This window comes from Alligator mississippiensis, chromosome 6 (genome assembly GCF_030867095.1).
Source record: "Alligator mississippiensis isolate rAllMis1 chromosome 6, rAllMis1, whole genome shotgun sequence".
In the NCBI taxonomy this organism is placed as follows: Eukaryota; Metazoa; Chordata; order Crocodylia; family Alligatoridae; genus Alligator; species Alligator mississippiensis.
The window spans coordinates 82,169,680-82,196,385 of NC_081829.1; the positions used below are offsets into that span (position 1 = coordinate 82,169,680).

Sequence of the window (26,706 nt, forward strand, 5' to 3'; positions counted from 1 at the left end):
AGGCCGCAAAGGGCCAGGGCAGGGGAGCGGGCACACCAGGGGCGTGGGGAGGGCGGCATCGCCCACTCCCTTGCAGTTTCCAACTTGATGTGCCAGTGGCGGAGGTGGGAGGGCAGGGGAGCCCCCTTCCTCTCCCTTCCTCCTTCCTCCCCTCCTCTTTCTTCCTTGCTGCGTCTGTTTGTACTTTAGCTGATCCACTAATCCCCGGAGAGAGCCTATTTGTAGTGAGGAGTATCTGTAGGGGGCGAGGCCGGTGCATGTGGGTTTGTGTCATTGGTTTGCAAGGAGGAGACCCCGCCTCTTGCCAAAAAAAAAAAAAAAAAAAAGGAGAAGAAGAAGAAGAAGAAGAAGGGAGCGAGCGGGGAGGAGAGGAGAGGAGAGGCGAGGCGAGGCGAGCGCTGCCCCCCGCTCGTTTTCTCCCCCACCCTGCAGCTCCAAGTTGCAATTGGCAGCGGCAGCATCCTCCTCCTGCCGCCCGCCCAGCGCCTTCCCCGGGGCGGGAGGAGGCGGAGGCGGAGGAGGAGGCAAAGGGGGGGATTAAGTTTTTGTGCGGTGCGTGTGTGTCATTTTAAGGTGGATCTCCGGCAGCCGGAGCCCCGCGGGGCGATGCAGCGCTGAGCGCGGGGCCGGCGCTGCCCGCGGATCCGAGCACGAGGTAGGGCTGCGGCTGCGGCGCTGCGGCTGCGGGGCTTGGGGGGCCGGGGTTGCGGGGGGGGCCACAAATAATCCGAGGACATCTTTGGCCGCCTCCCCCTTGGCTTTTTGTTCGGCGGGAGGCGGGAGAAGTTTGCAGCTGCCCCCGGGCCGAGGGGAGCGGGAGCCTTTTGTTGTGCCGGGCGCGCATTGTTGGCTGGGCGAGGGGCAGCATCTGCCGGAGGATTAGCGCGGGCTGCCAAAGTCTCGGCCGGGAGGAGGCAGGGGGAAGGCGAAGGGGAAGGGGCGGCTTCTCTCCTTCCCATCCCATCCCATCTTCCCTCCCTCGCCCCGGGGTTTGCTCCCGTCCGCGGCACTTCCCGCCGCACTTGCAGCAACAATGGGAAAGTTGGGAGCCGTCCTGGCGCGAACAATGGGCAGAGTTGTTGTGCTCGCATTATTCCTCAGCGCTGGGCGCGGAGGGGCCGGCGGCGCTGGCCGAGCGGCCAGGGGGAGGCTCCCTCCCAGGGCAGGCGTGTCCGGGAAGGCAGGCGCTGGCAGCTCCGCGGTGCAGGCCGTGCCGGCCGCCCTCCCCCTTCGCAGTGCTGAGGGAGGGGGGCTGGAAATGCAGCCCAGGGCCACGAGTCGCCCCTCATGGATACACAGGCCCTGCAAAAAAAAAAAAAAAAAAAAATGAAGATGCAGCCAGTCACTTAGCAACTCCTCTGGCTACAGTAGAGATTTGTGTGTGACAGCACCCCGCACCCTCCCCAGGCATCTCCTCCAGGCTGTGTTGGAAGAGAAATCTAGTGCTTTTTCACTAAGCCCGTGTTTAGCAAAGTTGAGCGGCTGTTTTCCACTGCTGATTTCCAAGAGAGCAATCCCCCTTGTCCCGCTGCACAGGAAGATTTACCTGCTGGTGGAATCACCTTAACTCCTGGTTTGGGGGGGTATTTTTCTTCCCCCCCCTCGTGTGTGGTGGCTGCAACTAAATCTCTCCCTTCATTGATTCGCATCTCTGTGCTGTAAAATACTCTTCCAGCTATTATTGTTTTGCCCACCCCCTTGCAGGATGCAGAATTGTTACTTGCATGCTCTGGACTTTCGTATTTGTTCCCATCACACCAACAAAAGCAAAATTACGTTTCTCTGAGCATTTTCAGAGTGGCAGCGCTAAAGCGTGTTGGTTTAAAGCTCGTTACGCGGTATAATTTGGTCTGAAAGAGCTTATTCTTTTAACAAGAACTAACTGCGTGTGGAGTAGTCTTTTGTCTTTCAATCAAGATTGCACTCCTAAGGTAAACCCTGGCTGTGGCTTAATGTTTGATACCCTGCCTGATGCTGAGGTGTTCTCTTTATTATGTAAAGGAGGAAAGTGTAAGGAGATGAAGATTTCAAAGTAATACAGGAAAAGTCACTTCTTTCAAATGTGCTTATAATTGCCATTGAAGGTGCATGCCACCAATGAATGCATGTAGCCCCAATTAAACCACTTTAATCATTCACACTTGATCAAGTATAACGTGACCAAACAAAAGAAATAAGCATTTACAGTTCTGTAATGCATTGATTGATATTGTATACCTGCTAATCATATATTTTTGGTAATGGTTAATTACCTTTCAGTAGAATAAAGGATGTCTACTGCCGATTAGTTTTAGTGACCACTTATTTCTCGAAAAGGGGCAGTTTACCAGTAGGTATAAAAGTGTGGTTATTGCAGATATTTAGAGCTTAGTTTATTTAAGGACAGTGAATAAAATACATGACAGACAGTATATCCAGCGACAGAATATTTTTGTTACTGTTTTCTTCACATAAAGGTGATGACCTGCTTTAGCATTCTTTAAAGGTCCTTTTAACAAGCAAAATTGAAGACAGTCTCATTATAGCAGTGTGTGTTCAGAATACTATGAGGCGTTTATGAATGCAGAGGTGATTGTTGTATCAGAGACATTTCAATTACGCATACGCCAGTAAAAATTTTATTTGTAATAATGTCATGAGTGTGTGTGTTGTAATCTTTTAGTATCATAAAGCTGATTTGTCTTTAGTCTTCACTGGGTTGGCCAAATAATGGGTGGTCATACACAGTATTCTGGTTTTAAAAGCTGGATTTTTATTTGGTATTACCAAACTTACCAGAAGAACAGTTTTGAAGTGAATATAAATGCTAATATAGAACAGCCTATTAATATTTGAAATTTTCAGTGAAGACCTGGTATTGTTAGTGCCGGACAGTATTTTTTAGAAAGGAGGTTTTTATTTTTGAAAGCTTTTGCAAAAACACACCTGTTAGTCATTAGTGAGGTGGGGGCTTAGCCAACACAGATGTATGTATAAGGCAGTAAAAAAAAAAAACAAAAAAAAAGTGCACTCAGTTACTTGGTTGATTTTACTTCCTTTTATCATCACTGAGTATACAATCTTACTTTTAAAATTTAGGATCCAAATCATTCCTAAAACTGAATAAGTATAGTTCATCTAGTGAGAAGGGAAAATATGTACATGGTTTGAAATAAGAGCACAATACTTTTTTTTTTTTTTTTGGACAAAGAATTTAGGAATTACGTAGTTTGTTAGTACAGAGAGCAGGGTTATTGCAAAGCTCTATAGAGTAAAAAATCCCATTTTTCCCTTTTACAATCAAACCTCAAAGCTTTTAAAGCCAGTTTTCTTTATGGCATATGCTATTTAGAATCCATGAGGTTCAGCTGAATAGGATACCTCACATAGAATGACATCCCACAGAGTTCTAGTACCACAATGCTATTTGCTAACAGTTCACTCTTATCATGAATCATTTTTGAAGGCAAAGTTATACCCTTTGCACTTATGCTTTTCCTAAATGGAAAATTTTCAAAGGAGTTTACAGTAATGGTAGAATGGTGGCACTAGCTTTCATTTTTAACACTGTCATTTCAATATAGAGAAGTTGTCACCATAATATATGTGAGCCTGTCCTGGGTCCCAGTGTTAATAATCTTTGAATCAGTAAAAACATCAGCCTAAATGTACAATGTCCTAGACACCAGCTACAAATATACATTCATTAAGCCTATGGCTGGTGAAGGAAATTTGTCAGACTGGATAGAGTTCAAATAACACTTTTGCAGTTCAGTTAACATTTCTGTAAGACTTGTGTACAATATGCTTTTAAAGTAATTAAAAAAAATTGAATCATGGTTTGCTTGTCCCATTGGATAGGGTAAGCTAGCTTTAACTAGAAGTGACAAAGTGCAGGACATTTTTTATGAATGTCATTTGCTAGCAATGAAAGTTAGACATGACTTCTTATGCAAAAGGAGTGAGTGTGCTTCTGGAATCTTAAGCTACTGAAAATTTTCCTGTAGACTTCCTAAATTACTGGACTGTGACATTTTATCATACAGCCTGAAAGGAACTGCATTTACACTCTGTATCTGGTGCGTGTTCATCAAACTGCACTTATTAAACTAGATTAAATTGCTAGAGAATATATTCAGTAGTACTGATGTTCCTAAGTTGGTATAATTATTACTGCCTAGATCAGTGGTGTTTAACCTCTGGCCCATGAGCTGACTCTGGCATATGGGGCTTTGTCATCTGGCCCACTAGACTCCTCACAGGTCCACAGTCTAGCCAGTTAATGTTGCCACCACTCCCCTGTGTGACAGGAGGGGTCCCCAGGCACCCCAAGAGATCAGTGCCCCCCCATTCTAGGGCAGTTTGCCCTTATTTGACTGCAACGCTTGGTGTCAGATGAATTGATATAAAAATGCTGGAGGCTGCTCATTTGTGACCGTGGTGTTCTGGGCCAATTGCACTGCTCCGAACCACTCCTACACTGTGTCCCATGCCTTGCACATAGCATCCAAATCCTCTACTACTCTCCTGGCCTCTCATGGGGCTACACTTGGCTTCTGGGCCACATGAGCCTCAGGTCCCTGTAGGTGGACGTTAGCCCCTCACTGGACCGTACTCCACCCCGCGCCACCCCCACATCTCTGGGCCTTTTGCCCCTCGAGCCTCAGATCCCACTTGGTGGCAGCGTTCCCTCTAAGCTGTGCAGCGTGCGTGGCTGCACAAATGCACTCATGCCATGCTGCTAGGTGTGCCTGCGCAGCTGTGTACACCACTCAGAGGGAGCGCTGCTCGGTGGCCCTTGGCCCTAAGCCTTTCCCTTCTACAAGGCGACCCACAAGGCAGTGGGGGCTGAAGCTTTATAGTGCCCCATCCTTGCCTTTCATTGGGGACACACAGGTGTGGCATTTCCTGGGGGCTGCTCCACCACAGGCAGTCCCATCACACCATCCAACCCCAGCAGGATGCAGCTTCAGGCCTTGCCCAGGACCAGAAGGAACTTCTTCCATCCCCATAGTTCCTACCCTGACCTCCAGATGTTCCAGGAGCTGCAGTCTTTTGGCTAGGAGATGTTGCTTCTCCAGCTGCCCAGGTGTAACTGCCAGCCCTGGTCCCAGGGTCTGGGCTTATACTCTCCCTGCCCAGCCCTCCTCCAGTCAGGCAGTCCCCTGCAGTTGGGTGACCACCTAATTGGGCCTGAACCCACCTGCCAGCTGCTCCACAGCCTGCCTGATGTTCTTAAAGTGCCAGGCACAAACAGTTCATTGCCACACTGCTGCCAAATTTCTGGACCTGTAAGGAGCCCCATAGGGCAGATGATATGGCCCTGCCTGCTGCATTTCACCAGTGCATGCTCCTGGCTGGATCTAGTGCATGGAGCCAGGTTGACATGCAGGGTTGATTGAGTGTACTGGGTTGCATCCATGGACTGATCCTATAAACTGACCCCAAACTGGATCAAGCCTACTTGACCAGCCCCATGCCACTAATCCAGATCATGGGGCTGAAAGGTTGAGCAGCACTGGTCTAGATCATTATGTTTCATGGACTATATGAGAGAATTTCTTCTTATAAATTTACGTTTCATCTTTGAAGACATATAGGATTACTTGTCATAGCTTCAGGACAGTATTCTGAAGTGTTCAGTGAGTTTTTGGTTCCTGATTTAATGCAGACTTGCCCAAACGTGAGTGATAGTTCTTTAATTCCGGGTCTGTTTCTGCTCCCACTGGGGTCAGAATTTCCCATTGATTTCAGCAGAAGAAAGATCTGACCCTCAAATCTTTTGCCCTGTCTGTACAATCCACATAAATACAAACCGTAAGTTTTAAAATCTAATTATTATTGTACGGTGAGCATTTGGTGTTTCGACTGTTGAAAGGAAGTGTCCTGGAGATTCAAGACAATATACAATAGGAAGAGAGTGGGGCTGTTGTTAATGTGGAGTGTCAACAGCAGAAACCAAGGGACAATCTAAACCCTCTTTCTTCCATCTGCAGGGAATGTGAAAACCTTAGGGGTGAAATCCTAGTTAGTGCCAGAGAAGTCACTGGGAGTTACCTTTGGCTTAAGTGAAACATGATTTCACTCCAGAAATTACAATTTTGACTGGTGCTTGCATTTTATAACCTGATACTTTAAGATATGAGTCCAAAGCATACTCTGTCACGTGATGAGTGTGTATACAGTTTTAAAAAAACTCGAAGTCAACATATCTCTTATTCATTCTGTATTTCCATTGCAGCCCATTTTGTTTCTTTCTGTACTGCCAAAGGAAGTAGAAACAAAGATAAGATTGAGAAAAATAAAAGCAAAAATGAGTATTGTGTCTGGAGGGAAATTCATTGACTGAGAACTTGTAGCTTTCTCCAGTTTGTTTGTATGGTACCTGCCTACCTCCTCCCATCGTCCAAGTTTCAGTCTCATTCTGCTGAGAAAGTCTTCAAGCAGAAAAAGTTAAGTGCTGACTATGCTTATTCACTTTTTTGTTTATCTGAAGAATCTGCTAAAAAAGGGCTTGATAAAGACTTCTCTTGAAACCAGCAGAGCTTTTTGGTATGCAAAGGCAGCATGCCCAAATTGGTAATTTGGCTGTCATGATGATGGTTTTTGCAATGTAGACACAAATCCAGGGGGAATTGGAGCAAAACCACAAACTCATTTCACATAAGAAACCATTCTAGTTAGGAATAGTGCTGCTTCATACACCACCTTCCCTGTAGTTTCCATTGGCATTCATTTTATTAAGAACTGTTTGCTTTTGTAGAGGTTCTGTTTCCTCAGGATTAGACAACTGCTGGTTGTTTTCCCAGCTGATGTCATAATCCTGCATGTGATGTCACATTTGGTTTGTCAGGATAGCGATTGATGATTTTGATTCTGTTTCTGAAGAAACAGAAAATTATGGTTTCTTCTGGGAGAATAAACAACAGAAAAGATGAATGCCTAAGAAACAAAAATCCTGTTTTCCTGGTATGAACTTTATTAATAAAGCAGGGAGAATACGTGTAGACAGCGTAAGATAGCAGATAAGTAATTGTTCTGAACTAGAATGTTTTGCAAGTTTTTCAGGAAACATCAGCAGCTTCTTCAAATCTCTTTTTAAAATTAATGTTTTTGCAGTTCTTTGAAAAATGTAACCTGTTATGTAAGTGATAACTGGTATTAATGGTTGCATCCATGCTCAGCCTGCTGCCTGAGCAGCTGAGCTGTGGGTGAAGGTTCACAGTCCTGGTTGTGGGAATGATCAGGAAAAACGCTTTTCCACCCTTCCAGGCCATGACAACTTCCCGCAGAGATCCTGAGATTTGTGACTGTCTCTGGAATGTGTGTAGGTCTGTGTCGTTGGCTCTGCTCCCACCTCCCTGAGAAAGGCAGATGACCTTCTGCTGCAGGTCAGAGCACCATGGTATGCAGGAGGTTTGCATCCTTGTGTGGCCTCTGCTACTCATATAGTGCAACCACATTGTTTCCAGTGTGTTAAGGGCCTTCTGTGCATTGTGTGTGGGAGGTAGAGGCAAATTTGCCCCTCTGTTCCCTGCATTTGAAGCTTTATCTGGAACAGCTTTATTCAGATGGGTAAATTCAACTTTGCTGTGCTCCCTTCACCTTAAATATTATGAGGTTGTATTTTGGTTGGTTAAGTTTGGTTGATTTGAGCTGCTTAGGACTTTTCTTACAAGTAAACTGCTTAGAAAAAATCTGAGCATGGGAAGAAGTTTCTGTGAAAATGCTGGTAAAATTGAAACCCATTTCTGGCCCGTTATGCCTTGTGTGTGCCTCAGTTTTTTTTCCCCCTAATCTTCTACAAGATTATTTTACACTTCATTGAAAAAAATAAAACTGAAATATCTGGAGGAAAAAAAATCCACTGTGAGACTAAACTGCCAGATTGAAAATTTAATATCTGTATCTGAACTTCATTAGGAGTTAGCAATGGTCAGATACACAGGTTGGTTTTGGGCCCATTTCAAGTGGTAACATGTGACATCTTCAGTTACAGGTGGTTTTACATGAACAGAAAAGCCATTGCTAGCTTTGTAGTCAGTATTTTCTTCCCAGTACCAGAGCTGTGGTGACATCAAGGATCTCCATTAGCAGTGAACCAGTCACTTCCTTCACTCTCTTTAATGAAATAGTTAACATTAACAAACATTATTCCGAAGAAAATGAATTTTTAGCGCAAAAGAATAACATTGTTAGTAGCTTCATTCAGATGCAAAAATTGACTTAAAACTTCAGTTTTGACGTACTGAAAGATAGAAATTCTATGCATACTATGTGTTGTATGTGGATTACTGGTGCTGGGTTTTATGCTTAGTTTGGGAAAGGGAATGGCCAGGGAGTAATTTGCTGTGTAACCTTGGTTAAGCCATTTCACTGCTCATTTGTTTAGATCAGTAGGGCCAACGCTTTTTGGCAGGTATGCCACACATTAGTCCTGTACCTTCCCTAGTGCCACTGTGATCCCCTTCCCCTACCTGCTCTGCTCCCATTCTTGTGCTCCCTGCCCTATCTGCTGCTTTGCTTTCTGCTTCATGCCCTATCTGCTGCTATGCTGCCTGTCCCCTTCCCGATCAGCCCTATGCTACACACAGAGGCTGCCCATGCACTTGAACCACTTGAAGCACCAAAGTCAAAGGTTGGCCACCCGTAGTTTAGTCTGTAAAATCTTTAGGTCAAGGATTGTCAGTAAAGTTTTTCAACTCTGGTTAATTGATTGCAAAATAATCTGAGATACCTGATGCATTTTATACTCTCAGACAAGTGGATGGCACTGCCTAGACACTTTACAAAACTCTGCTCACCTGTATAAGCATTTGTGGTTTACTAAAGAGGATACATGGGGAGTATCCACAGTAGCCTTTAATGACTTGTTAAGTACCTTGGATGATTAATAGAAGATAAAAAGCTCTGATGTAGATGTTCCTTATGTGTTTGAATGGCAAACTTGTCAACTCTTGCCAGTTTTGGTTGGGGTTTTTGGTGAATGATAGAATATTGGTTTAATTAGATGATGTTTTGCGATGATGTCAGAAGCCTCTGCCCCTTTATGAATTTTTATCCCTGCCTCAGAAAGAACCCCATGCAGCAGTGGTACCCACATCACCACTCTTCCCCCCTCTTCTCAGCGGCTGACACCATCCTGACACAGGAGAGGGCTCAGGTTGGCCTTTCTCCTTTGCACCTTCTTCTGGGTCAGGCGATGGCTCTTCTCTGCCTCTTCTCCCTTCCTGCAACACTAGGTGCAGGAAGTTGAAAGGGGACCCCATGGCAGCTGTCTCATTGCCTTCAAAAGAGTGAAGGCCTCTGGGATCTGAAGGAGATGTAAAGATGAGGCTGGGGTTGGAAGGATCAGAAGTGATACAAGATGCTTGCAGAATTGATAGGAGCCTGTGAGACAGGCAGACATGAGGGCAGAGGTGGGGGTTGAGGGCATAATTAATAAATGGATAGGATGGGCAGTTTTGAGCAAGCGCTGTGTTGTAGGGGTCAGAAGTGCTGTATTCATGTCACTTGTGAGTGGCTAGCATTGATTGTTATGATTGGGGATGATATTGTGGAGGGTCTGAGTCTTGATTTTGTATCTTCTGTGGTTGGCTTGGACCCTTGGTTGAGCCCCATAAATGCTACTGTGATATGGAGAATAATGTAGACTGGGTTCTCAGGGGTTTTTTGACCCTTGACCAAACATTTGTGGCTGTAGGGAACAGTACATTTTTATTTAATTTAGTGGCATGTGGTACAGCCTCCTGTTTTCTTGCTTTGTTCCTTGGGTGCGCTGCTATGACCAGGACACTGCTACACAGGTCAGAGAGCATCTTATGAATTGTGAAATCTTATACCTAGGGGACTCATTCCAGGCATGTACATGGGAAGACATATTTTACTCTTTTTATAATATCACCTTTAAAATGTTTTTTGTGTAATTCTGATTGATGAACCTTGTAAAATACATGGTCTTTTGGGAGGAATAGAAGTAAACATCTGGCAAAAATAAATGCTGTTTGGCAATGGTGAGATAAATTTAGTTTAACAAGTCAATAGTGGATTTGAATAAGTAATATTTTTGGTATATTTATTTGAAGTGACACTTCCCTGACTCTCAAATGAGCTTTTTCATGGCCAATGCCCTGATTTCTCAGTCAGATTTAGGTGGGTAGGTCATTGTAATTCAGTGGAGAGTCTCATAATATCTCTTCAGGCACATGAGTTTGTCCCTCTTCGACCAACTTGAAAATTAAGGGGCCCTAGTTTGGCCCTCTCTGAACTTTTCTTTTTACACAGGGGAAAAGTAGCCTCATTTGGGCACAACAAGTGATGATGGCTTATTAAAAAAAGGTGTTGGAATAATGTCAATAACTTGATCTTTCAAATGTAGAAGGCTGCACTTGCTCTTGGATGTGTAAACTTGGGTAATGTTGTCAAACAATCAATTGCTATTTACTTGTGACAGCTCATACCAATTATTACTTAAATAGACCCCTGAAGCATAGTGTGGTGAAAGAATGCGTGGAGTGGAGACATGGAGTTTATGAGAAACCAAATCTTTAGCAAGGCTGGAAAAAATATGAACTGATTCTCTGGTAATAAAAATAAATATGAAATGGTGGCTGTCCACGGCTTTTTAGGGACCATTACGATGGCTTATGTGCTAAGGAAGTTTCACAAAGCCTCCAGAATTAGCTGATATAGCTTTGACAGATATAACACAATACTTTTATTTTATTTATTTTATTTTTAGATATTTATATGTGGTGGGTTGCAAGAGGGATGGACAAGGATCTTATTTCTTGAGCCCCCAAATTGCCCATTGACTTGAAGAGGATCCTTGTTGACATGAGGAATGATTCTAAAGGAGTCATAAGGCTGAGATGGAAATCTGATGCTTTGAGCACAGCTGACTGGTTGAATGAATGGTCTTCATCATCATCAAGGGGAGAAAATAACCCTTTCTAGCAGAAATGATAGTTAAGCAAATAATTGGCTTGTACACAAAAATTCTGCATTGCATTATTGATTAATCCAGTATCATCTCATCTCCCAATCCCATTGTGCTCTTAGAGAGATGTCTGTTTATATTTTATGGAAATTGCTTTAAAGAAACTCCTTTCTTCTTAATATAAGACTCTCCTTAGATTTAGTTTATTTTTGTTATTTGCAAGAACAGTAGTGACACTAGAAACAAGAGCATTCATTTGTTTTTTGGGTTTTTTTGCATATTTCATTTGCTTCCTTTCTGTTTTTATCTAAACCGTGTCTGTGCAAACAACATTTATAAAGAAATACAATGTCTGCTTAGCCTATGTATTCCTCCAAAATCTGATGCAGTGCAAAGTGTTCTTGGCAGGTAAAACCTATGGGTGATATTTCAGAATAAAGTTTTTAATTAAAATAGGCTTTCCTGGGTCTCCTTCTAGAGACCATGTCTCGATGATGAGTGAATTTATTGGTAGCAATTTCTGCTTGGCAACCTAGTGCTAACATCTTCATCCTGGCTTAATTTTGGCTTTGGTATCAGCAGTAGAAATTTATGCATTCAAAAATGTTTTGCTGCTTTTTTTTTTTTCCACTGCTTCTTAAAGCAAAATAAGAGATTGTGGGAAGGAGGAGAGTGATTCTCCCCACACTCCCCACCATCACCCCATCCTTTCAAAGAGAAGGGCAAAGGGAAAAGCCCTATTTCTGTCAACAACCATAATTAGCAGATTGGAGACTAGATTCTCCACTTTTTTGTCATCAGTTAGTAATAGAGCTCCTCCTTACTGGATTAAGGAGGGGTTATACCATTCCTAATAGCAAAGGCTGAGCACTAGTGCATCTTCTGTATGTGGGAGTGGATCCCATTCTTCCTTCCCTTCAGGTAGGAGAAAATTGTTCACTCTTTCCCATTCTTCTTGCTTCTAGGATGTGTTGGATATTCTTTCTTCTGCCAGTGGGGAAGGAGACACTTTTCCTTTTTAGGGAAATGTTTGGTGAGCACCACTCCTGCAATTCCAGACACTGTGGGCACTTGTACACATGCATGTGCCGCAGCGCTGGGTGCTTTTAAAAGTTGCGGCAGATGCATTTGTATAAATGGCGAAATGCACATCAGCACTGAGAAAATGGCAGCGGAGCACTTTTGAACTAAAACACATGAAGCTGTTTTAGTTCAAAAGTATACTGCCTCCATTTTCTGCACGCTGACACACATTTTGCCATTTATACAAATGGATGCAACGCAGTGCCGGGCCTGTCAGCTTGTGTGCTCTGCAGACTTGATTAATCGAGTTTGTTCTGGTGTGTCCGAGCAGACAGAAGTACATGTATAAATGCCCCGTGGAACTAAACTGGCACACTGTAATCACTCGGGCATTGCTATTCTAACGCACTCAGCTGGGGTTAGGACTTGTGTCTGGCCTAGAAAGGGGAAGTCCCAGAACTTGTATGTGAATTTTTGTCCTGCAAATTGCATAATCCTGCCAGTACCTGAGTTTGCAGTAGTAAATATGTCTGGTAATTGATTAGTGACCTCACCTGCTCTGCTGTACAGACAGGATTTGGGGGTACTGAGGGGATGAGTCTTTAGAGCTCTACTTTTGTCTTGCACAGTTATAATGCATAGAGAAACTCTTTTTTTTTAGAAAAAAGTCTTGAGAATGTGGGTGTAGCTGACAGAAAGCAGTAGCTTCAAAATTAGGGTTTAAACTATTTTTGACCTCTTCTTGTTTCTAGTTTTTGCAGAAGTCTATGAACAATGGGCAGTTTTTTACATGCTATGTCTACTGTAATATCCAGTGCAAATAGGGTAGGTTAACAGCAGCCTTCCCTCTTCAACTCAATTTCTTGGAATTTATCAGTTTATCCTTTAGTTTTATGTATGTGTTGTAGGGGTGGAGAATGGATAGACAACACCTTGTATGTGTGTTAGAGCATGAAGATTTGAAGATGAACAGCAAATAATGGCACCTTGAGAAATGTAATCTAAATGCATTTTTATATCTTACAAAGTAAAGACTTTTCAGTGTGGAGAGAGTAAAGGAAGGAAGTGTTACACCAGTCTGAACTTTGATCCCAGGCCTTTTACTTCCTCTAAAATTGGAACCAAAAATGTAGGCCAAGTATTGGAAAACTTTTTAATTGACAAATCAAGACTGATAAGATTAGTGTGCCTCATGATTACTTGTAGTTTTATATGTTACAAAGTATTTTCTCTGGCTTCAGCTTTGTGGAATAGTTGAAGCTTGCAGTCCAAACTTGTTAGTTGTGTGTGTATATATTTTTGCTGTATTTAAGATGATACAAGTAGTACATATCTAATTTTAAGCACCTAAAAATTGTGCTCAAAAAGTAAGTTGTTAAAATATCCACATTAACCGTAGCTTTTTTCCTTTGTTACCATAAAATAGTCTTTCATTTATATGATTTTGCAACATATATGAGTCTTATGAAATACTATGTTTTGAAGATTACAGAATAAAGTGGTGTCCTTTTGTACATCCCTTTTATTATTATTATTGTCACATTTCATGTTTCACACGTGTAATTCAATAGTTGTGATCACGGAGGACCATGGTATACCCTAAAGTAAATAATCTAATGTGATACAAAGAGACCACATCTTTCTGCTGCATTGGAAGCGCAGATGTAGTACTTTTGTATTTCTGCATCCCATTCATGTTGTGTGATCATGCTGCAAATTATGGTATTGTAACATATGCTTGGGAACAGTATTGAGGGTATTGCAGATATCTGAATGCCCTTTGAATTGCTTAACTTTTGTGTGTTGACACTGTCATTTTAATGGCTTGATAACTAACATAGGGTTTTTTTCCCAGGCAGTTTCTTGTGTATTATTTGAAAAGCCCAAATGTAAAAGATAAACGGGTGAGTAAGTTTTTTAGGTCATGAACGAATGAAGTATAACCAGACTTCAGGAGAAAAAATTCTGTAAGAGCTCAAAATGCAGTTATATAGGCTAGTCCACAACAAAGCGAACAGGCCTACTGTGTATTTCCTGAGACCTTATTGTTTGCAGGAGTTCCTTCTGATCAACGCACTAGATCTGACCTGGCTCGGTCTGGAATTTGATGTCATTGCAGCCCATAACGGTATGCTTGCAAGGTTGGTGACTGTTTCCAGTGTCTTAGACGAATGAGATATAGGAAGCAGGGATCAAGCTTAGTGGGTCTCTAGACTAGTGCAGCAATGCTGAGCAATCCCAGTGAGCTGCTAAGGTATCAAGCAGATAACATAGCATGGTAGGTGATACGTTTTAGGAGGCTGCCATAGATAAAAGATATTTGTCAGTGGTCTTGAAAAAAAGAAAGCAAAGCCATTTGGTGCTCCAGTTGGAGGACGATATTCCCTGAGTAAGGGGTGAAGCATAAAGAAGACTATAGAGTCGCTTGTGGTTGGAGGGGATAACAAGGCATTGACCCTATGAGTTGCCAAACACTCTTGTTACGTTACTGAATTTAGAAACATAGAAAGATAACACCATTTTTACTGTGGCTTCAGTAAGCTGATGCTACAGCTCCATACAGGATCAGACCCTTTGCCTTCTCTTTCCACAACTGGCTCTTTGGTTTTCCTCCTACACCTTTTTCCTGGAATAACCTCCTCAACTCTTTAATCTCTTTCTTCCAAACTATCCTCCCAACTCTTTTTAAACATAGTTTTCTTTCCCTCACTCCCATTTTGGCCTTTATTCTGATCTCTGTTTAAAGTACATATGCACCCTTTTGGCAACGTGGGCAAAATTTTCACAAGCAAGCGACGAAAAGTGGGCAGCACAAATGCAGACTAGAAGCTATGTTTTGTGGAGCATTATTAATAAAGGAAGCAAAAGGACATAGGAAATCTGTAGACAACATTTTTCAAGTATATTAGAAAGAAAAGGAATTCTAATAATGCCATTAGTACATTGCAGTATGGACATGGGAGAACCATCAATAATAATGCAGAAAAGTCAGAAAGGTTCAATACACATTTTTGTTCTGTATTTCAAATGACTGATGTGTTTTTATTTTTTGATGATGAAATACTTTTCAGTAACTCAGGAACATGTTAAAACAGCAACTATCAAAGTTATGTTGATATATGGTTAGTTTTCATTGAAGAATTTTACAGAAGCTAACTGAAAAACTCTCTGGGCCATTAATGGTCATTTTCAGTAAGTCCTGGAACACCATGGAAATTCCAGGTGACTTGGAAAAAAAAGTAAATGTTGAGCCAATAATTAAAAAGGTTAAACAGGATGGCCTGGGTAACTATAGACTTGTCAGCCTGACAGAAATCCTGGGCAAAATAGCAGAATAGAATATGTTTATTGCATACTTATATGAAAAGTATATCAAATGAGTTTGACAAGATCTATTTTTTGACAAGATCACACATTTGATAAAAATAATAGTGTTGCTGTGATATACATAGCCTTCTGTAAGGAGTATGATTTGGCACTACACAATATTTTGATTAAGAAACTAGAACAATGGAAAATGAACATGGCACATAGATATTGATTGAAAGGTGGGTGACTATAAATGCGAGCGAGCTCTTCAAGCGAGCATGTTTCTAGTTGGGCTTCTCAGAGATTGTGTCTTGGCCTTTTGCTATTTGGCATTTTTATCAGTGACCTGGAATAACACAAAATGACCGCAGATAAAGTTTGCAGATGACTCAAAAGATCGGGAGAGTGGCAGATAACAAATCCTTGTCTCTGATACAAAGTGATATAGATTGCTCGTTAAACTCTGTGCAAGCAAATAATACCTCTTAAGGCAAGTTTACAGTTACATATCTGAGAACAAAGCAGATCAGTTGCACCTAACAGCTGGGGGACATTATACTGGGCAACAGTATCTCTGAAAGAGACAGGGTTGTAGTGGTTTGTCATGGACTCCTTGTAGGCTAATCATGCAATCCTAGGTTGTAGAAACAAAGGAATATCTTGGGTTAGGGGGTTACATTACCTCTGCTTGGCACTGTGGTAAGTATTAGTGAAATGTGTCCAGCTCTGTTATTTAACAATTCAAGAAAAATATTTAAAAAAAAATAGGAGTGGGTTTAAGGAAGAGCCACAAAAAAAGGGTAAAGGATTGAAAAGCATGCCTTACTTAATAAAAGAGATAAGGCCCTCTAGCTGTTGACCTTATCAGAGAAAAGGTTAAGGGGTGAGTTGATTAATGCCCGTAGGTTGGTACCAGCAAGAGGATAAGTAACTGGATCGTAGAGTCTCTTCAGTCTGGCAGAAACAATCCAATGGCTAGAAGCTGAAGCTAGCCAAATTCAGACTAGAAATAAGATCAGCATTTTGGGTAGTGATGGTACATTGTTCCCATGGTTAACTACGAAGGGTTGGGAATTTTCTGTCCCTGGAAATAGTTAAATCAAGAGTGAATTTTTTTTCTGCAAGATGTACTGAGTTGAGACAGGAGTTGATTTAGAAATTTGTCTTATGGCCTATGTTATGTTGGACACGGTCAACAAGGTGGTTTGGTATTGATATGAAAGGGAACAGGTACCGCATAGGTGCTGAGAATTGGTATCTCCCATTTACTTGCATTGGTAAAACCTGCTTACAACAATAAAAGTGCAAGATTTCATCTTTCAAGAACGATAGTAAGAAAATACATTGGGTGGTTAATTTTCCTCATTTGTCCTTTTGCTCAGTTAAGTCCTTAAGAATCCCTTCCAGCAATGAGAGGGATCAGTTATCTCTAGTGCCAACACAGGTATCTATCGCTGTAAATTCAACCAATCAAGAAATTAGGTGGAATCACATTCCATACTCTAGACAACACATATCACACATGAATTTGCCTTCTTTTTTAGTTAAGTTCAGAAAAAAGATTGTAAAAAGTTACTTTTATTTAGTGGTACTGCACCTAACAGAACCAAATGTAGTTTATTCAGACTTTAAAACACATTTCAGATTCTATCAAACCCTGCAAAATCTGTAGCCCCAATGGCAAAGTTTTGAGAGAGCTATAAATAGCTCTCATGGACGGTCTAAACCAGATCTTAAAATTAACTGTGCTGTAGTAGTGCCAAAATTCTAACAAAAACTTAACATTTGTATGATCACATTTTAAAGAGAACTAGTACAAAAAGGGTTATTAAAACTATGAGCAATTACAAACCTATTCTAAGCAGCAATTTTGAATATTGTTACTTATTCCTGGGCATGTTTCTAGAGGACGCTATAAGTAGTTGGGTTTTATGATTATAACTATTTGTATGCACTCCTAAGCTTTCTGTGATTGCACACGGTGTTGCGATCCTGCTTTATCGTGAATCACAAGATTCCACATGAAAAGCACTCTAGGCACGTTTACACCCCTTTTTATCTAGTCTTTGTACTGCTGAGAATTAGTTGTTGAGAATGAAACCAGCATTTTCTGTCTAAAACTTCAATATGTTAAAAACTGTAGTATAGAAAAACATTTAACTAGATCAAATTGAGGTTAGATCAACAGTTACAAATAACGGCTTAGATTATACAGCTAATTTGATATACTTGTGTACTGCGAGATGGGAGCAAAATATGAACTTGACAGTGGAACTAAAACCATAATGGTAAAACACGCAGAGAAACAAATCTTGGACTAACACTATGAATCAAGGACATTAGAGTTTATATTTCTAAGGTCAAACAAATATGTTAATCACATTACTTGAGAAAAAGAAATAAACCTTTATGGTACGTAACATGCCATTATTATTAAACTAACCAGAGTACAGAAGAAAGCCCTACACCAGCTAATACATCTATTCAAGTATACCTGCCTTACAGGGTCAAGGCCTGTCACGTTGATAACTGTTTTTAGTGCAAAATGGCAGACCTGAATACGTTTATGATAGGAATTATGTTGGTCTGACTAGTGAAAGTTATCAAGGGACAAAGGGCTATTATACTGGAATACAGAATAGCTTGCAGGGGAATGACTGAGAAGACTCTGAACTAAAAAAGTGGTGTGTATTATTAGTCTGGTACTTTGGTTGGAAAGAGAATTAAAAAGTAACAGCTGGATTTCTTGATCATTGTTGACAATGGTGTGTCAGCTACTATTGACAGAGTTAGCCCTAGATGATGGCATAGAATTGCCTTGCTCCTTTATCTCTCTATTACAAAAAAAAAAGATGCAACTGCCAAGATCCTTTTGGGAAATGTAACAACTGCCCCCCCCCCCCATATGTCCTTAAAGTCAGATATTTGTTTGTACAACATGCCTGTCTGTTATTATCATTTTTGTTAATATAATGGATGTGACAAATCTAAGCTCTTTTTATGTCCTGGTACTGAACTTTCTTTAGAGGAAAATAAAAGAATTTTATTATTGATTTTGCTGTGTTAGACTGACTCAGGAGTTTTTTGTTTGTTTGTTTGGATTGGATTTAGCTTTTGTTAGCAGTAAAATGACTGAACAACATGCTTTGTTTATGAAATCAAGAGTACCTATCTGTTTTCATGCAGATCTCTTAATAGAGATTAAACACAAAATAAAGCTGAATGCATGAACAGTGATATTCCCACAAGCAATATTGTAACTTGTAGGCAATGTAATTATATTTTGTACACTTGCCAATTAAGCAGTTATGCTTTAGAAAAAGATTACTTTCAAGAGATGGAAGAAAAGCATTGCACAACAGTGAATCAAATAAAGTAGACATACATATATCATTGTATGTTGTTAAAATTTAAAAACGTGCTTCTCTTTTCAGGTAACACATTCTTGGCAACGTTTGGAAGGAAATTCTGGGTGTCTTCTGGCTTTTAAGATTAGAGAATTATAATTTAGATACATGATGGAGATAAAATTATGTAAAAATATAACATCCTTTGATAGCTTGGTGATACAAGAGACTAAGACTGCACAAGCAATCTCACCTGTGTTTACTATTAACTAGCCCTAGCTAGCGAGTTAACTTGAGTGGTAATAGGAAAAAATGGATGACTCCCAGGGAGGTAACTAAATTCCTCAGGCTGCACCACATGTCTTACTAGCATTCAGAAGCACCACAGTAGCAAGAAGGAAAAGACGATCCTGACAGTAACATTAGTAACATTTTTTTTTTTTTTAAAAAAGAACAGCAAGTAGGAAAATAAATTTAACCATGAGTTTGTTTGCTTTCTTCTCCCCAGTCTCCTGCCTCTTTCCCAATTTAGCACAAGTCAGACAACTGGCATGTTGTGTGTTTTGCAAATGGATCATCGGTGCTACATGTCCAGCTGTATGCATCTGGCACATGGGGGTTTCAGTTTGTATTTGGTAGCCAGCCAGCAACCTGTTTTCTTTTTTACTACTGGGGAGAAGGAAATCCTGTAAGCAATGAGACCATCCACATTCAGTCTTTTTGCTAGACCATACTAAGCTATGTCCTCCAAAGTGTAAGTAAGGGGAACAGACTTGTCTGAAGTCAGTATTAAAACAGCACAGTGCTCCAGGCCCATTGCAGTCAGTAGGGTCCTTCTGAATATGATGCTGCCATGTGCAACCCTGAAGGTGTACCCTGAGCGTGAGTTAGACTGTGGGTGACTCAAAATAACAACTTTTGCAAATGATAGGGGAATCTCTGTAGCCAGTTTCCAATAAATAAAATTAGGTCTGTAATATTTTTAAAGCTTTTGTCTCTTCTTGAATATCCCTGTCCTCATATAGTTCAGACTATTTGTGTCCTATTGGTCTCTTTTCTCATGACCCATCCTGTCCCAATGCCATCAGGAATGCACACTGATACAGGTGTTTCCTCTTAACCTCCTTCCAGACTTCAAGATGGAGGCATTGTTTTCATATTGCTTCCCAAGCAATGATTGGATTTCTGTGCATCTCTGTTTCTTGGAGGGAAACTCCCTTCCCCTCCCCCCCGCCCTCCTTTGGAAGTTAATGGTATTGGTTAACAGAAATGACAATTTGCATAAATTGGAAATACAGTTGAACCTAAATCACAAGTTTCCTCATAGAAATACTGCTTAATAATGTTGCATCTCTTAGTTCAGCAAGTCTTGGTCTTTTATTAGTCTATAGACAAGTGAGTGAAAGAAAGGAAAGTGCTGGCTGCGGATCTTAGAAACCAAATCTTAGAAAAGTTTGCCTTATATGACATGACATGGGCTTTGGAGTGAGTCAGTATCAGAGCTGCAGTTGGAGTCACTTAACTACTTAAGGAGAGCTATCCATATTGCCTTTCATATGATAAAGCTGTCAGTCCTAGTAATGAGGTAATTCTGGCTGCTTGGTAAAGGAGTTGCCTGGAGCTAACCAGCCAGCTGATAACTTTGAGTCCTATTAGTTTTAGGGCCTGAAGTTGTGAACTGATCGGGGGCCTTTCTAAAAGTATAGTTGTTCCAGATCCCTCAAACCAACTCTGGTTAGCTGTAATGGGGTTACCAATAGTTTACACCAATGAAGAGACTTCACCCTTGTAATCAATTTATATTTTCAAGGGTATGTTCATAAGAAACTGGATTAGAAACTTTGTTTAATGAAAGCTGAAGTCTTTCTGTTTTGATGTCTCAGAATCAGTGGTGGCTTTCAAAAACTGTTTTTATACCAGTGCAAGATATCTCTTGGCATGTATTAACTTTTTAATGATGACTGCTGTAGGATCACAGCAGTTACTGCAGGAAAGGCCTCTTAAATCATAGTGAGCATAATATTAGGCATTAACCTTCTACTATATGTGTTCATAGCCAAAGGCCAAAAATGAGTAGCTGAAATAACTTGTGCTGAGGTGCAATCAAAGAACAGTGAATCTGCTTAGACTATGGCTAAACTGTATTTACTGATGACTTTGGGCAGAATTTGGAAGTCCATGTAAAAAGTGTTACTGTTGCTTAAATAATATATAATAATATATGGTACCATTTTTTCTTACTGATGTGTGTGTATATATATATATTTTTAATGAACAGCCAGTGTTTGGGAATCTTTGCTAACACAAATTATTCTAGAGCCTGCATAGAGCTTTTTTACGTAAGGATCTCAAAGCATTTTACAAAACATGGATATATTTGTTAATGGTCCTATCCAAGATCATAAATCAGGTCTGTGTCAGAGTTGGGGAAAGATCTGTATTGGCTGTGATATCCTATAGCCTGCACTACTATATGATCGCAGCAGTACCTTCTGATTTGGTAACTGATGAACCGCAAGTCCAGTTCTGTTGTTTAAAGTCAGGTCTGTGTTTCCAAACATGGAAGATGCCATTTTGTTTTGCGTACAAGTAAAATATGCCAAAGGAAAAAAATACCGCCCCCCCAGTAAATAAAGCCAAACCTCAGGGCTAAGATCAGTTGGAAGGAAGGTGCTCCAAAAGAATCTGGCTTCTCCTTTTGTGGCTCCTAATTTAGCATCACATACTAAACAACTCTAATCTAATGGGATTGATGCATCATAGATTGCAGTTAAACTACTTTTCAAAGACTTTATTCTGTCACCTTTTATGTGCATGTAGATAATATGTATGCTGCAACTTGGATTCAGAAAAAAGTATTTCTTAAAGTGGCATCCATGCATTTTGTGTAAAGGAAAAAAACCTGCTTAGCAATTTAATGAATTTATCACGGTCCTTTTACATTAGAGATGTGTCAGTACTTTCATTCTAATCCCCCCTTATTTTAAGGGTTTAATTCTTATCCAGTCCACAGCTTGGTCTGCTGTGTTGTGTATCTTTCTGGCAGCCCAGTTTCTAATAAAACATTAAAAAAAATATCTTGGTGCTTTTTCTTTGAACTATAAAAATTGAAATATAAAAGCACTACAGTGAGTAGAAATTGAACAGGAATGAACTAACACTCAATTGATTATTTCCTTTGTGGACATGGTTGCATTTCTGAGATGATGAGCCATTGAGGTTGTATAGTCCTGATTTAGCAAAGAGGTCACGGTTAATTTTGTGCACTGTAAGTAGTATCCCATAGAGTCAGTGGGATTGTCCACCAAACATCAAGTGCTTGTGTTAAGTTTTTGCTGGATTGTGTCCTGAATTACTAACCTTGTACACCAAATATGTAAACAGTACACCATAACGTGTACTATTTTAATATGGTGTTAAAAATATGCACTTTCCAAATGTAAAAAGTCTTTTCTATAAGAAGGTTAAAATCTGAGGGACTAGGATGTTTTGTGTCTCCTGAGTGACATTTATTTCTCAGTATTACTTGGGATTTGAAGATCAACACTTCACAAGAGGTACTAAGTATTTACAGTATAGGCCCCTTAATGTAGGGGTGAAAAAATTCTAGTATTGACATGGGAATCAACAGTATTCATGTGGAAATCCCTACTGCAAGGGGAAGGAAAGAAGTTTAGTAGGCAGATTTGAAGAAGAGGCCTCTCAGAAAGGCAGTAATAAGCAGAATACCATATGTCCAGGGAATTACTCCAAAATTTGGCCCAGAGAACTAGGGTGTTTTTTAGAGGTGCAGTGATATATTAGTGCCTTCTCAGATTGGCACCAGTAAAAGGAAGATTAACACTATTGGCTATTGGCTTTTTTTGGCCGGTGTAGCTGATAATGTCACAAATAAATATAATATGCCTTCTGGTGAGGGCCCCTGGACACCGCATGCATGTGCACAGTCGCACATTTGAACATGGTCAGGAATGCAGCCGGCAATGTGGAGAAAGCAGTGCTCTGTAGGTAAGTCTGTGGAGTGGAAGGGGGGGGGGAGGGAAGGGGATGTGTGGGGGGAAGATCAAGGCCCCCATGGTGAGGGAGGGAGTGGGGCAGGGGTGGGGGATGCTGTCCAGTGAAGGTGGTGAATGGGACCTGGGGCCGGGCTAGGGAGTGGGATGGAGCCACGGGTGGCTCCTCTAGGGGGAAAGGAGGGCAGCTCCATGCCACTGTGTGCGCCCCTCAGGAAAGGCATGGAGGGCATGTGCCTCCCCAGTTGTGTGTGGGGCAGATGCAGAGCTGTCCTATGGGGTGTGTGAGACCCGGGACATATATCATCTTGTGCGGGGCCTGGGGGCAGGTGGGGCAAGCAGCCAGAGCAGAAGATGGGATGGGGGTGGGTGGCAGGCGGCCAAAACTGGCAGCACTTGGTGGTAGCAGCAGAGCTGGCAGTGGCGGCCACAGCAGGGCCTATGTGGCACTGACTGCAGGGCCCCCCAAAGTGTGGGGCCTGGGGCAGTTGCCCCAATTTGCCCCCCCATAGAGATGGCCCTGGGCAGATGCAGGTTGCCAGCTGTGGACTCAGGGCTCTCTGCTCTGCCGCCTTTGCCCTGGGGGCTCTGTGTCAGCCACAAGTCCCCTGCCTGCCTGGCAGCTGTGGGGGTGGTGAGTTGTGCCCCCCACTGCCAGGTAGGCAGGGGTGATGCAGCCAGCATGGGGCTCCCAAGGGAAAAGCAGTAGAGCGGAGAGCCTCGAGTCTGCAACGAGCAGCCTGCATCTGCCTTCACCCTGTTCAGCTCCACTCTGGTTAAAACTGTTTCCACACTTAAAAATGGTGGCAGCAGCACTTGAACTTAAGCTCATTTGGCAAGCTTTAGTTCAAGTGCCCCCATTGCCATTTTTAAGCACTGGGACACTGAGCCCCTTGATGAGCCTTCTGTGGCTTTGTTCCACACCTTGCCCCTGCCCTGGGTCCCATTCACTGCCCTGGCTGTGCAGCACCCCCAGCCCCCACTCCAATCCCTTCCTCACCATGGAGGCTTCAATCTGCCTCCCCCACACCCTTTCCATCCTCCACACCCCTTCCCCTCCACAGACTTACCTGCAGGGAGCTGCTCTCCACGCTGCCTGGCAGTATTCCTGTAAATTGGTTATTGGATCGGCATCAGCTGATATGGCTGGTTAATAGTCGGCTATTGGTATTGGCCAAGAAAATCTTTATTGGTGTACCTCTAGTAGTTTTGCATATAGTTCTTTGCATCAGCATGATTACAGTTGTCTGGGAAGCTTTTATTAAGCAGTATTTCTTATGAGGAAACTTGTGATTTAGGTTCCACTGTATTTCCAATTTATGCAAATTGTCATTTATGTTGACCAATACCATTAACTTCCAAAGGAGTTTTGGATGAGGAGGTGACCTGCGTTTGGTCCATAAGCCAAAATTAAACAGGGAGGAGCTTTACTGTTGGTACCTATGGCTTCCTCCATTATGTCTGACATCTTTATCTTGCTGAAAAGTGAGCCAAAGTGGTTCTGTCCACTGCAGATTGATTACCTCCGTTATTCTACATGGGATGCCTAGGTTAGAACATGACATAATTGCACATTCTGGGGGGAAAAAATTGCAAAAAATTTTGAAACTACCCCGGGTTTCGTTTTATTGGTCAAATAGTGACTTACAGCTTCATCTTCTTGTCCATGTTGTGTCAGTTCTGTGCACTTCAGAGCTGTGCTGAGTGTAAGGGGAGTGGTTATATTTGGCACACTATCATCTTTAATTCAGCACTTTGACCCTTGGTTGAAGAATATTGCACCTTGATGATTATGGTAACTTTTAACTTTGATGCAAGTCTGTTTCTGCAGTATATAGTGCAGTAATAAGTGTGCCTTATGTACATTGATTACTGCAGTTTTTTTCTACAAGCCTTGTGCATTTGATTGTTCAGAAGGCTGTGTAGTTAAGTTTATTTCGGTAGTGTGTTATTTTTAGTCCACTGCTTCTAGTTCTTGTATTGACACTGTCCGTCTTCTGATGCTCTACTGCTGGCACTTTACAATATGATGATATGAAATAATATAACCTGGCACATCAATACCTTTGTTTAGTTTCATTTATTCGTGGCATTTACCTTGTTCATCCCAGACCCGAGTTGAAGTCAATCGCTCGTGTTCTTCAGTATTAACACTGAGCTTTTCCCTTTTCTCTTTGGCTTTGGTGTGATGTGATCCAGTGGGAAGATTACCAGCTGTCTGAATTACGATGCACCATTAACACTTGAGCTACAAGGAAGAAAGACAAGCAGATGAAGTGTGTTTGATATTAATGAGGGCTAGTTACAGGAAACGAGGAATAGATTTCATAAAGAGAGTAAAAAAAAACAATGCTGGCTGCAGCCATCCTGTATGAATGTATTTTGCAAAACATTTCCTGGCCTTCTGATCAAATTAGTAACAGATTCATTCCTGGCTTAATTTTGCAATTGGAGAGCTTGCAGCAAGTTGTGGGAATCAGCACAGTGCAGCCATTTTTTCAGATCATACACTCCATCGCCCAGAAGAGCGTGTCATCATTTACATCAGTGCAAATTGGTCTAGTAGCATTTTACATCACCTTTTGCACTAGTGTAACCGAGTGTACAAGCACTGGAGAATCTGGCCCAAGTTTCAGTGTTTCCTTCTATTACCTCCTTTAACTATTTGTATTTCTCAGAGCAACCTTTCTCCTTCTCTCTGTCTGTCTCTCTCTTAAAGCCTCCCACATAGTTATAATATGGGGACAAATAAGCAAAGGTAGAATCCAAGTGTTAGAAGATCATTATCAGAATGGAATAATTACATGTTGGTACTTGATTTGATTTGTTAGCTGGAAGATTAGTCTAAAAGCAGGGATGAAAATGAATGTGTTGTGTAGATTATTATTGTAGACTACAGAAGGTTATTTATGGGTTTTTACTTATATTACACGTTTAAAGGAATTCCCTCTGTGACTTAAGTAGGAGTGCAATTTATGGGCTTCCAAATAGAGAAAACAAATAAGTCTAGTGGCTAGAGCTGAACAATAGGGGGGAATAAAAGACAAGGCCACCCTGATTTTGTTGGCATTTAAGTTTCAGTTAGAGAAAGGAGTCATTTTTGAGGCAGTAGACAGATCAACAAAAATAATGCATGCTTTGCATTGGAAAAAGAACATGATCCCAGTGCTGCTCACATTAATCATTATGTTGCTGCAGGAGAAATGCTTACATAATCAGATATTCTGTTGTTATTTTTGTTTTTGTTATATTTTTGAAATGTCAGTTTTTAAGTAACTAACTTGCTGATAGTCTTTCCCTGGTCTCCCACCTCCAGTCTCCTACAAATCAAACCAAAACAAAGCAACCAAGAAGAGGTCTGCGTTAGGAATGTAAACGCCACCATTGTAGGTGTTTCTTAGTGTGGTGGCACTGTAGATGATTTAGATAGCAAGTGTTATCAGTTAAAAAATTCTGCGTATAGATTAACTTGATCTTTTGGAGCTAGCATGTGTAAATCTTGAAATGCAAAACGGGGCCGAGTCCTGCTGATGCAACTCTTAGAGAGGTCTGTGGGACATTGGTGCAGGAGGCTTGCAGAAATTTAGCTTAGAGACGGTTCTGATTTTAGGTAGGGTGTCTCCTATCATTTTCACCAATTCCCCTGATATGAGGGGCATAAATGTGGCACAGTGGTCCTAGCCGATACTGCTTTCTTGGTCATGTGCTGGTTGATGGGGCAGCGGCTGCAGTTCAGTGTCCTAAGCAGTTTTGGTTTGCTGGATAGCCTCTTAGAGACAACAGTACCTGAAGTGAATTAGTTTCTCTTTCTCTTCTGTGACCTGTCCCCCCCCCCACCCTTTACATTTTATAAACACTAGAACAGAAGAGGGACTTGCAGTGAAGCTGCCTCCACAGTCACAAGTCTGTGGAGGCATTACTAGCTCGACACTAATCCAGGGTTTATAACTACTCGCTGTTTCTTGCAGTAACACTTTGCTCACATGCAGTTAACATTATCACATTGTTCTTTAAGATTATAATTATGTATGTAGCATTTATATTTAGTACCACACATGGGTGTTGTAGTTGACAGTGGGAATAAAAATGAATGCCT

The 26,706-nt window shown here is 41.5% G+C and overlaps 1 protein-coding gene across 3 annotated transcripts in view; it reads left to right on the top strand.

The window, feature by feature from the left end:
• Window positions 1-373: 373 nt before the first annotated feature.
• The window catches only part of CTBP2 (C-terminal binding protein 2), a 263,869-nt gene continuing 237,536 nt past the window's right edge, over window positions 374-26,706 (top strand). The window contains exon 1 of one of the 3 annotated variants that reach the window (XM_019482851.2): window positions 374-655. The gene's annotated coding sequence lies outside the window, so the exon portion shown is untranslated. The remainder of the gene's footprint in view (window positions 656-26,706) is intronic. The other 2 variants (XM_014611381.3, XM_014611382.3) reach the window with 2 other exon arrangements.